Here is a 12,682-nt window from a genome sequence, read left to right on the forward strand (position 1 = left end):
CAATTCAGAATCATTAAACGCACAATATTTGTGGGATGAAACTTTAATTAAGCCTGTCTCTCTGCTCCGCTCGATGGCTACTGAGAGGCTCCCCCGCTGGGCAGCATGAGAGGCTGAGCCGATGGTGCGTTGGGCTTAATGGTCTATCCATACCTTTATGATGGTCGCAGTTTTGCCTTCACATGACTCGAATTGACTCTTTTGCTCTCTCCCTGTCTCTCAGTCATGTTATCCACTCTCCCCAGATATCACACTTTGAGGTAGCTCACGCAAAAAGCCCATCCGCCCCCCCGTAAGCTCCTCTCCCTCAGTCCCACCCCACCCGATAGATAGATTGTTCTGTGCCATTGACAGTGCGTCTGATTGTTACAAAAACAGAGAAGAAATAGCCTGATAAACCAGCCTAAATGGATTGGATGTCCAAATGCAGGCAAAACATTTTGCCGTCCAGCAGTTGGCGCTGGTTTTTCAGGCTAAGAAAAAAACACAATAAACAAACACAATCACACACACACCCCCAGGACAGATGACATAGGTCAAGACAAGACCCCCTCATATTTTTAAGTAAAATACAGTGGTAAAGTGCAATGATAACATGCCGTTATTCAGTTGCCAAGTTCAATGGGTTATGAAGATCTTACAGTTGGATTCTTATTTAACAGGGTAGTGGGTATAAATGATCTACGGGCACCCACCCTATGCCACCTAACCCGCTCCAGCTCACCCACCGCTTCACATAGAGGTAACCATCTCACCCCATCACAACGTTAGCATTCCCTCATCAATATCCCTTTATTCGTTACCTTTATCCTTCCTGCTCCAGCCTAGAGCATGACATGGGAGTGGATTTTCACTCCCGTCCCATCCCGGTCCCAGAAAAAAAATCCCATCCCGTCCCATCCCGGACTGGAGTAAAAGAAACAAATCCCATCCCGTCCACTCCTGAAAAGAATGTTTCCCAATCCTGCCCACTCCCACTCAAAATCAATCCCACTCCCGTTTCATCAAGAAAACTAGGCTTTTTTTCAATGAAAAAATAAGCGAGCATTCCTGCTCTCGTTGATTTTTATTCCCGTTCCTGCCCGCTCCCATTCATCTTTATTCCCGCTCCTGCCCGCTCCCGTTCATCTTTAAAATTTTGACTCCCATCCCGCGGGAATCCCACCGGACCCACAGGAATTCCCGAAAAATGTCATCCTCTTCTCCAGCCCTCCTCTCCACCAGTCCACAACCCCACCCCTTCACACTGATCCCTCACGCGACCCCACCACCAGCCCACCAGCTCAGCCCCCCACTTCATCCCGCCCGTCATCCCCTTGCCCCTTCACCCTTTTCTTATCCACCAGCCCTCTCCACTGCCACCGCTAAACCCTGGTCCTCATCACCCACCAAACCTTCACCCCTCGCCCTTGTCATACCCACCAGCCTTTCACTACTTCTCCCCCACTCCAGTCCAGGCACTGGCTTCCCGCCGATGGCTTTTTAAATGGTTATGGGTGCCTTGCTGGGTGGGCAGATCAATCTCACTTAATGCAATGGACTGGAGTTCTGTCGAGATAGGGGGCTTCATCAAGCTGAACTACCAATTGGCACCTAAACATAGCTCAAACACAAACCCTATACCATAAAGGTAATGATACCCTGGGCAACTTTTTGAGCAATGTTGCTGGGCAACATCATGATTGGCTATTCATTTTCTGATGAAATGCCTGAAAAAAGTTAATTCAAATGTAATTCAAAGTTCTCCTAATACATACAATATGATGAACAGTCTAAACAACATGTTATAGTATCGTTATCCAGGCAGATTGATCAAAAAGTTGCCCTGTGTATCATCACCCTAAGGGCCACCACTTTTTGCCTTATGATTGAGCTGTGTCTTACCTATTCGAAAAGCAAACAGTGGCGGCCGAGTCGCACTGTGTCGAGCTGTAGGCCTACCAGAAAAAAACGCAATGGAAAAGAGGCATAACATAGCCCAAACACAAGCCCTACCTCAGGGTACTACTGTATGGTGTTATTGTATAATGGCTTGGTAGCTCAGCGTGATGGGTAGATCATATCGACACCAGGAGCACCAGAGGCAGCAGGAGCAGCGGGGTCTCAGACTCTCAGGGTCTGTTGCTCAGCTGCTCTGCCCACATCCGCATGTCGGCGACTAATTATTTATAGATCCGTAGTCACACACCGGGAGCCGTGTTCAAAGGTGTGTGTGTGTGTGTGTGTGTGTGTGTGTGTGTGTGTGTGTGTGTGTGTGTGTGTGTGTGTGTGTGTGTGTGTGTGTGTGTGTGTGTGTGTGTGTGTGTGTGTGTTGGATTGTGTAAGAGGCTAGAGCTGATGAGAGAAAAGTTTTAGAAGAGTTTAGAAGAAGTGTGTTTTATATAAAATTCACAGTTGCTGTGGGACAGTGTGTTTATCCTTAACAGATGGGCAGATTGCTCATGGACCCAGAATTGAATCTGGCCTGTTATTGGAGTCAGGGCCGCTGACAGCTTTAGCCGGGACCATCAGGACAAAATACATGAGGACCCAACACTGGGTCCCATCTCTCCTTGGGGCCCGGGTGAACTGTCCCCTTTGTCCCTCCCTGTTGGCACCCTGAGTTGAGTCTTTTCCGAACCGTACCGTACTTCTCTCGTCCTGCTCAGATTCTGTCATCTCTTCACTAGTCTGTCAAGTAAATGCATAAAAAGCCCCAAATTCTTCTGGATAAAAAAAAGGAATGTGAATCACGATGTGATATACGTACATTTGGTATGTCTTTGGTATGTCTTGACGATTTCAGACTGACATGTGAACAATTCTGGAATCTGGACGACAGTGTCGCCGCGTGCCAGGTCTGCAGTTGAGCAGGCATTTGATGTTCCATGACTATTTCTAGACTGAAAGTGCCCCGAAAGTTGCCAACCCGGAGCTAAATATGTACCAAAGTGACACGGGTCGGGCTTGGCAACTCCACTTGTGCGTGAACCCCCGGCCCTTGAAGGGATTTCATGATTTCTCCTTGGCTGAGTGCTTCTTCTTCCTCCTCTGTCTCACCCTTGGGATGCAGGCTCGACCGAGGAAGTTGATGAAGATGTGGAAGGTGCTAAGGTCTCGAGGGGCACTGGAAGAGGGTGGAGGGGGAGAATCAGAATGTGGAATCCATTTCATTTCTAGAGGGAAAATTCCACAGGACTGTATAAGGAAAGTGTTTTTGGCGGCCTTGCGTAGCTCTCTCTCTCTCTCGTCTCTCTCTCTCTCACTCTCTCTCCGTTTCTCGCCTAATTTCCATCTATGTACAAACCCCAACTCCGGTGAAGTTGGGACGTTTGATAAACAGTGAATAAAATCAAAATGCTATCATTTTCAAAACATTCAATCTATTAATTAGATGGAGAACAGTGAAAAGACAACATATTAAGTGTTAAAACCGAGAAAAAATATTCATTTGGGGGACATATGTACTCATTTCTAATTTGATAAATAAAACACGTCTTAAATAAGTTGGGACGGGGATCAGTGACATTTAGTAAACATCCAAATAAGATAAAACAACAAAGAAGAACATTTCAAAATGAATTGTACTGACGGACAATATAGGTGTCCAGGTATAAGATCATCACAGAGAGGCTGAGTCACTCAGAATTAAAGATGCAAAGGGAATAATTACCATAGTTATTACATTTTTGAATTCCCTTTGATTTACCACGATTGAGTGTATATAAGACATATTTTTGTTACTAAAATCATTGTATAGGTTCATGACATCATGAAATATATATTGGCTGTAGTCTCACTCTAATTCCTGGAGTGCTAGAGCTATTGAAAATTGACCATATTAAGAATGCTTAATGCGTGCAAATGATACAGGGGTGTAACATTCTCCTAAGCACCTGAGCTCACTTGAAATAGACCCAGAAGACATGCATGGAAACTGTCCTTTGCTTACAGAAGTCAGCAGAAGTTGTAGAAGTCCATTCTTTTTGACAATAATAGAGCATTGCACATTCTGTGCTACAGTGAAAATGGACCATCCAACCTGTGTTAGTGCTAACTTCAAAAGTCAGCCTCCATGATGGCATGCGGGTGCAGTAGTGCATTGGTTAAGATGTTCTCACTCATCTGTAGAGTTAAATACAGTGCTGAATGGTATAAATGGGTTTTAAACAGCATGAAAAGCCACTCATGCATTATATTTTGAAGGGAGATCTTCGATTACTGCCACATAGTAAGGTCAAATTGCATTCTCTACTATGTTTTAACAGTTTGGCTCCATCATAAGGACCAGCAGGTGATAAAATGGTGGGCTTTTGGTCAAGACCTGTCACACTGTAAGCACTACAGAAAGGAAAACATTGCAAAACATGACAAGGAATACACCCACCATTTAAGCTGGTGAAATCATGTCCAAGATAGAAATTAACACTGTTTTTTATATAAAATCATCTCATCGGTTAATGTGTTTAAGTTTTAGTCTTCCTCGACATTTGCTGCCATTTATTGTCCCCGTCCCAACTCTTTTGAGACGTGTTGGATTTATCAAATTAGAAATGAGTACATATGTCCCCCAAAACAATATTTTTTTCTCGGTTTTAACACTTAATATGTTGTCTTTTCACTATTCTCCATTTAATGAATAGATTGAATGTTTTGAAAATGATAGCATTTTGATTTTATTCACTGTTTACCAAACGTCCCAACTTCACTGGAGTTGGGGTTTGTAGATGCACAGTAGACTGCTATGACAAAGTGTATCATCAGCCCCACTGCTCCAGCCTGCCAGAGGACGCTGAGAGGTGGAGGTTAGAGGTCTTTAACCCTGTGAAACCTGAACCATGAAGGCAATGAGAGAAAATTCTATTTTTTTGGAATTTGCTTCAATATTGGTCCCTTATAAGAAATGTAAAAAAAAAAAAAATCCAAATTTTGTTAAGGTCACTGAGATATTTAATGCATCATATATGATGCATCAGGCTTTAAATGAATGAAAATTCCAATTTCATGACCATTGAAAAATGACTTTTAATGCATTTACAACTTTTTTTTTATTTAAATTTGTTTAATTTGAGGATTATCTTTAAATATTTAGTGAGATCCTGCCATTTTTTAAGCCTATCCTTGTTTTAGCAGGACCATATTTTACATTTCCCACAGCCTGGTTGGGTAATTTTTTTAAATCTATGTAAAAACATAGCTGATCGAATGCTTAACAACCTATTTATGAGTGTAATATAGGCCTAGATCATTATTCATTTTTGATGTGGAATTTGAATATATGGGTCCATTACTACAATTGGACCATTTCTCCATTCACTTCAATGCATTTTTTACGAGATCATAATTTCAACATTTTGCATTACATTTTCAAAATTGCAAGTAAAACCTCTTTCTTAAGGCAATATCTTTGTCTTGAAGTAAAACAACTTGTGTGTTTTGTTAAACGATCGTCGTGGTATGCTTTGTAAGTTTCCCTATGGAGCAAATGCATTGATGGCTGACTTCCTGCCACCGCCGGATGGTGCTTAGGCCTATTTGTTTTAGCACGATCTCTCTGCAACACGGTGTAAAAATATAAACTCTTCCTTGATTAATTGCACAAAGTAAGTGTTCAAATTAAAGGATGTAGAGTTATATTTCGGAAATTTGTACACAAACCTTTTGCAATTTGACGATATCTCAGCGTCGGTCAGGGAAACCGCTTCTACTCCATTTTTGCATTTTTCGCCGAGCTGTGATCAACTTGTTGTTGACCGCTGCTCTCTTGTGGCGGTTTCCGTGTACTGCAGGACGTTTGGAAATGACACGCAGGATGTTTTTGAGATGGATTTTTTTTTGTATCAGCGTGGAGAGGGCTTTGAATTTGATGCATCATAGATGATGCATCCGGCGCGATAGGGTTAAGGAACTGAGAGAAGAGAGTTAGGAATTTACATGATACAGTATATCACGAAAGTGAATACATCCCTCACAGTTTTGCAGATTTTTGAGTATATCTTTTCATAGGAAAGCATTACAGAAATGTAACTTTGACTTTGATTTTGTTTTTTTCTGAGTGAACAAGAAATGTAAGCGGTTAAATATGTTGTTAAAAGGTCACTAATCATTGTGTCAAAGTTACATTTCTGTAATGCTTTCCTATGAAAAGATATACTCAAAAATCTGCAAAACTGTGAGGGGTGTATTCACTTTCGTGATATACTGTACTTAGTGAGGAATCAGGAGAAATAGCATCAGAGAAACGGCATTAGGTTAGGAACAATCTTGATCTACAGCATTCTCTCTTTCTCTCTCTCTCTCTCTCTCTCTCTCTCTCTCTCTCTCTCTCTCTCTCTCTCTCTCTTTCTCTTTCTCTCTCTCTCTCTCCCTCTCTCTCTCTTCAATTTTAATTGTGCTTTGTCAGCATGACTAAACAGACTTTCGTATTGTATTGCCAAAGCATAGAAGTACATAACATGCAGTAACAATAAGTATCAATCGTAACATTAATGTCGTAACATAATAAAAATATGAAAGGTGTGTGTGTGTGTGTGTGTGTGTGTGTGTGTGTGTGTGCGTGTGCGTGTGCGTGTGTGTGTGTGTGTGTGTGTGTGTGTGCTCCCTCATCTCCCCCAATGCCGAGACACAGTCTAGTAAGAGCTATAGATGACTTCTGTATCATCATCATCCCTCCATGGTGAGGGTCATTAACGTCGCTGCTGCTGCTGCTGCCCCATCACTTCACTTCCTGCTCCAGGCCCCTCCTCCTCTCCCAGTGCCCGCTCTCTCTCTCTCTGAGGGGGTTTAATTACTCCGATGAAGTTTAATCATTAAGAGCGCGGGTGGGTGGTGGAGGAGGAGGAGGAGGTGATGAAGGCACAGTGCCCAACTTCCATGAATCATATGGCGGGAGTTTGTATATTGTATTTGTATTAATCCCCTCCCGCATCGACAACAGTCACACCCCCACATCTCAAACACACATATTGTATACATGGGTTCTCAGTGTTTATCAACACGCTGTTATGAGGAGGTGCAAGACACTGGCAGCCAACCACGTGAGCTAATTTTTTGATCGACAGCGGTTTCCAATAATCAGAGGTTGAGTTGTGCGCAGCTAGGTTCTCGCAGTCAGGTTATAAACAAAATTTAGAACCCATGTATACCCACACCAGAGCATATACAGTGCCCTCCATAATTATTGGCACCCCTGGTTGAGATGTGTTAAAAGCATTAAAATAAATTCAGTGTTTATTGCAGAAGAATACTGTCACACTGAACATGTTAGGAAAATGTAGCCTTCAACTCAAATGAATTGTAGGAAAATAAAAAAAATCCCTGACTAAAAAATAATTATTTTTCATTAAATCACCTGTTCCACAATTATTGGCACCCTTAACAATTCCCAGGAAATAAATATAATTGAAGCATTTCTGTCATTTCTACAGTAGTTTACAAAGTTTACCAGAGTATGTAGGAACATTTAATTAGTAATTCATCACTTCCTGTTTCCCTGGGGTATAAATATGATGTGACACCGAGGCCATTTCTCTTATCCACTCTTAAACATGGGAAAGACAAAGGAACACAGCATACAAGTGAGACAGATGTGCGCCGACCTTCACAGGTCAGGCAGAGGCTACAAGAAGATTGCCACTCAACTGCAGCTGCCCATATCCACTGTGAGAGGAATAATTAAGAAGTTCAAAACAACTGGAACAGTGGTAAACAAGCCTGGACGAGGACCCAAGTTTATTTTGCCACCACGCACAGTGAGGAGGATGGTAAGAGAAATCAAAAGATCTCCAAGGCTCACTGTTACAGAATTACAACAAATGGTAGCATCCTGGGGTCACAAAGTCTCCAAATCAACCATCAGGCGCTGTCTACACGCCAACAAGCTGTTTGGGAGGCATGCACGGAGAAAAGAAAACCTTTCCTCACCCACAATCATAAACGCAAACGTCTGGAGTTCGCCAAGCGGTATTGGGGCTTCAACTGGGACCGTGTGCTTTGGTCAGATGAGACCAAGATTGAGCTTTTTGGCAACAAACACTCTAAGTGGGTCTGGCGTGCCACGAAAGATGCGCATGCTGAAAAGCACCTCATACCCACTGTGAAGTATGGGGGTGGGTCAGTGATGCTGTGGGGCTGTTTCGCTTCCAAAGGCCCTGGGAAGCTTGTTAGGGTGCATGGCATCATGAATGCTTTGAAATACCAGGACATTTTAAATCAAAATCTGTTGCCCTCTGCCCGAAAGCTGAAGATGGGCCATCACTGGGTCTTTCAGCAAGACAATGACCCTAAACATATGGCCAAATCTACACAGAAATGGTTCTCCAGACACAAAATCAAGCTCCTCCCATGGCCATCTCAGTCCCCAGACCTCAACCCCATTGAGAACCTGTGGGGCGAGCTGAAGAGGAGAGTACAGAGGAGAGGACCCAGGTCTCTGGATGATTTAGAGAGATTCTGCAAAGAGGAATGGCTGAAGATCCCTCTTTCTGTCTTTTCCCATCTTGTGAAACATAATAGGAGAAGATTAGGTGCTGTTTTGTTGGCAAAAGGGGGTTGTACAAAATATTAACAACAGGGGTGCTAATAATTGTGACACACATTATTTGATGTCAAATAATTATTTCTTTATGTGGGATTTTTTCCCCACTGAATAAATGAACTTGTATTGAAGGTTGGATTTTTCTCTTTTTTTCCATTAAGGTCCCATATTATTTAGAAAAAAATAATAATAATTGGAAGCTAAAAAACACATCTCAACCAGGGGTGCCAATAATATTGGAGGGCACTGTAGATGCACAGAGTGCCGAAGTTTTCGTGTGTAAGATGTGCACGCATACAGACATGCACCATGTGCGTGTACACACACATACACACACACACCAACAACAATTGCACTGAGATTAACGCCTACTGCACACATTTTGCAAATAAGAATACCAGGGCATGGACAGATAACACACACACACACACACACACACACACACACACACACACACACACACACACACACACACACACACACACACACACACACACACACACACACACACACACACGTGCGCTTATACAAACTGCCTCAAAACATTCTAACTTGTGTTTGAAGAGTCAAGCAACAGAAACGCACACACGCAGGCAGGCACACACACACACACATACGCACACACACCAACTGCCACGAAGCGCCCTAACTTGTGTTTGAGGAGTCAAGCAGCAGGACGCTATCTATCCGCTAAGTCATGAGAGCGTGCCGGGAGGCCCAATTAACTGACGGAGAGTAGATCTGATGTATCAGATTTCATATCGCACGCATCCAGAGATCAGCATCCATCATGTCTCCCCTCCTTTGATGCTCAGGTGGCCCGGGGAGAGGATAACGAGTGCTGTCAAGGAAGCGAGCGGCCTTCCTTTCATTTCTTCATTCCCCTCCCTCACTTCTCCAGTCCATCCTTCGTTCCTTCATCGGTTGTCTTCGAGGCATGTCTTGTGTTGTTGAGCAAAAGAGCCATACACTCTCCCACCCCCTACCCCCACTCCTCTTCTCCAAGTGCAAATTGAAAGTCAGCCGCGCTGAAAAACTCAGCGCACCGGTGCCACCGATATCGGACTTAAGGCGGCTAAGACCACAAAGCATGAAATCCTGTATTGATTTAAGGAAATAATAGACATGACAAACATACTAACCATTGAGCATGAGAGTGGAAGAGTGTTGATATCAAACTCGTTTTTTTTCTCTCTGTGTGGAGTGGGAGACGATTGTTTTTCTCTGCGTGGGAGACAATTGCTTTCATTAGTGTGCTTAAATGTCTGTGATTAAAATGAATCTTGACCCAAATCATAATCACCCATTAAACTCGATTTGTTTTCTCAAAGGCAGCATGGGACCCCCGCTTCTGTGACCAATCATGATGCAATTAAACTGGGAACCGGTTGAAATTGGGAATCAATAGCAGCAACTAGGCTTGGTGGAAACGGGTGTCCTTGAGAATTCCAAAGACATTGACTGTGTTATTGTGTGTGTGTGTGTGTATGTTGTCGCTGGGGTTTGAGTCAATTTCACATCAATTTTCAAAAAAGCAGCCGAAAATGGGATTTTGATGGATATGTTCCCCGTGGACTTGACTACAATCCCCGGCTGAGGAACAGGCGCCTCGTTCTTAAATCCACTCTGCCTAAACGTTTTGCCCTCGCCGGGGCCTTTTGCTTTTCTACGGTAGCCTGAAGTCAGCTAATTTCAAACCAACATTCTCATACAAATAGACAATTTTGGAGTGCAATTACTTTCCTTATCAACCTGTTAGGCCTAATGTTTTTTGATGTGTTTCATCTGTATCGTGTCAATACAGCTGACAGCATGTCCTTGCAGATGAAAAAGCGGCATTAGGCGTATACTATCTGGCTGATATCAAGTTAAATGTATTCTGTGCGTGTGGAGTGATGACAGCATCATCTCAGTGTGAATCTAACTAACGGTAACACGCTTTGCTCAAAGGATGAAAGCTTTTTTTTTACCTGCCGGACTCCCGGGCAGCACTGTTTTACAGAGAGCCAAGTGAACCATGAAGATATGATTAACGTGATTATGTATATTATCCATCATGCTGGCTTGTACATCTCTGGGTGTCTGTGAAAGACATGCATGCACGTGTGATATAAAAAAGCAGGCCTACTGGCCTCCCGGAGGCTACAGCTAACGGCGAACATGCCCTTCCTCGTGCGTCATAACTAGGGGTGGGTATTGGCAAAGGGTTCACGATTCGATGCGCATCACGATACACATGCCACGATGCGATTCTATCACGATGCATTGCGATTCATGCACTACTGTGATGCATTGCGATATTTACTTCAGTAAATGTGTAAAATACAGCTTATTTGTCAGTTGCTGTGTAGCTTTCTTAAGTCAGTTCATTCTATTTAAGCATTCTATCATCTGGGAGAGAGCTTACACCACAACAGAAATATTACATATTCTCTACTGAACAAAATAACCCGTGGCAAATCGAATTTTATTGTTATCAAATAATCAATTGTCATGAATCCATGCAGTATATTGAGAAAATAAGTATCACGATACCTTGTCATGAATCGATGCATTGTATCGTGAGAGTAAGTATCGCGATGCATCGATATGACGATTATTTTGCACACCCCTAGTCATAACTGCACGGTGGTTAACGACCCCAAGTAGTTTTGCCTTGACGTGAGCCCGTCCGCTTCAGCCAGAGAGCCAGGGTTGCCATTGCTCAAGTGAAAGAAGACCGCATTTAAGCATGTAATTGCATGCGGAAGCTATTTGTATAGTCGAGCATTTTATGGAGTGCAAAAGAAGGTCAAAGAATCCTCAATCTTGTTGGTAACGCTCGCTGCGTAAATTAATTGCTGGGCTGAGGCTTTGGCGGAATAATTGAATTGACTTCCCGACTTATATCTGCATAAAAATTGCCGAGCTAACCTTCGTATAAGCTCCCCAGCTCTCCCGAGACCTTTGTTTGTTTTCCGTTTTCCTTTCATAGCGGCTTTACCTTCGCTTCCTTTCCCGGGCACATGAGTGCAAGAGACGAGTAGGCCTACCTCCAAAAGACGTGTGTGCACCGGAGCCTCTCCTCTTTGCTCTGGCCTCCTTGCTCCTCTCTCACCTACCTCACTGCCTCCCTAACCGCGTTTGGAGGTGAGGTGTTTGAGTCGAAATAGGATTAGACAGGTTGGCCAGGTTGGATCCCGATCAAATCAACACAATGCCCCGACCCGGGCCCTAATCTGTCACTGTCAAGGCCTGTCGAAAGATGCAAAGCCACAGCGTGGCGTGATCTGTTTTGATCAGTGCCACAGCTGTCATTGACTCTCGATTTTTGATCTCATCATTGCATGGCACATTAGAGAACATTACAAGATTGACTGAAGCTGAGAAGAAGAGAGAGAGAGAGAGAGAGAGAGAAGCAACACAACACAAGCATGTGGCAATTGGATTGTATGACATGTGACGCGAATGTGTAAATAGATATTAATTATCTAGTACATATTAGCATAATAATTGGTGATTAAATGTGTTTTATGTCTAATGAGAGGAACCGTGTAGGATTGGCTTGTGGCGCACTGTGAACGTATAGACAGTTAGTCAATGTGGTTTATAGTCTGCTAGTAACATGTCCCCTTTGACTCTGTGTGTGTGTGTGTGTGTGTGTGTGTGTGTGTGTGTGTGTGTGTGTGTGTGTGTGTGTGTGTGTGTGTGTGTGTGTGTGTGTGTGTGTGTGTGTGTGTGTGTGTGTGTGTGCTGCACTCTGCTGTATGTGTTACCTCAGCTAGGGAGTGGTGCCCCTTCTGTCAGCCTCTTAATATGACACACTCCTGCTGCATGACAAAATGCCCTCTCTGTCTGTCTGTCTGTCTGTCTGTCTGACTGACTCTCTGTCTTTCTGTCTGTCTGTCTGTCTGTCTGTCTGTCTGTCTGTCTGTCTGACTGACTCTCTGTCTTTCTGTCTGACACCATGTACTTGGCACATTTGTGATGTTTTTGCGTGTTTGTGTGTGTGTGCAAGCGTGTGCTTGTGTGCATATGTGTGTGTGTGTGTGTGTGCAATAATTTATATATGGCATCTACTGTCAGTTGGTGGTAATGATATTTTCCAGGCCGTGGTTGCATTGGAGGCTCTGACCGTGCCATGCAAATGGCTGTGCTTCAGATGAGAGCCGCGGCTCATTTAAGGAA

This window comes from Engraulis encrasicolus, chromosome 8, assembly GCF_034702125.1.
Source record: "Engraulis encrasicolus isolate BLACKSEA-1 chromosome 8, IST_EnEncr_1.0, whole genome shotgun sequence".
In the NCBI taxonomy this organism is placed as follows: Eukaryota; Metazoa; Chordata; class Actinopteri; order Clupeiformes; family Engraulidae; genus Engraulis; species Engraulis encrasicolus.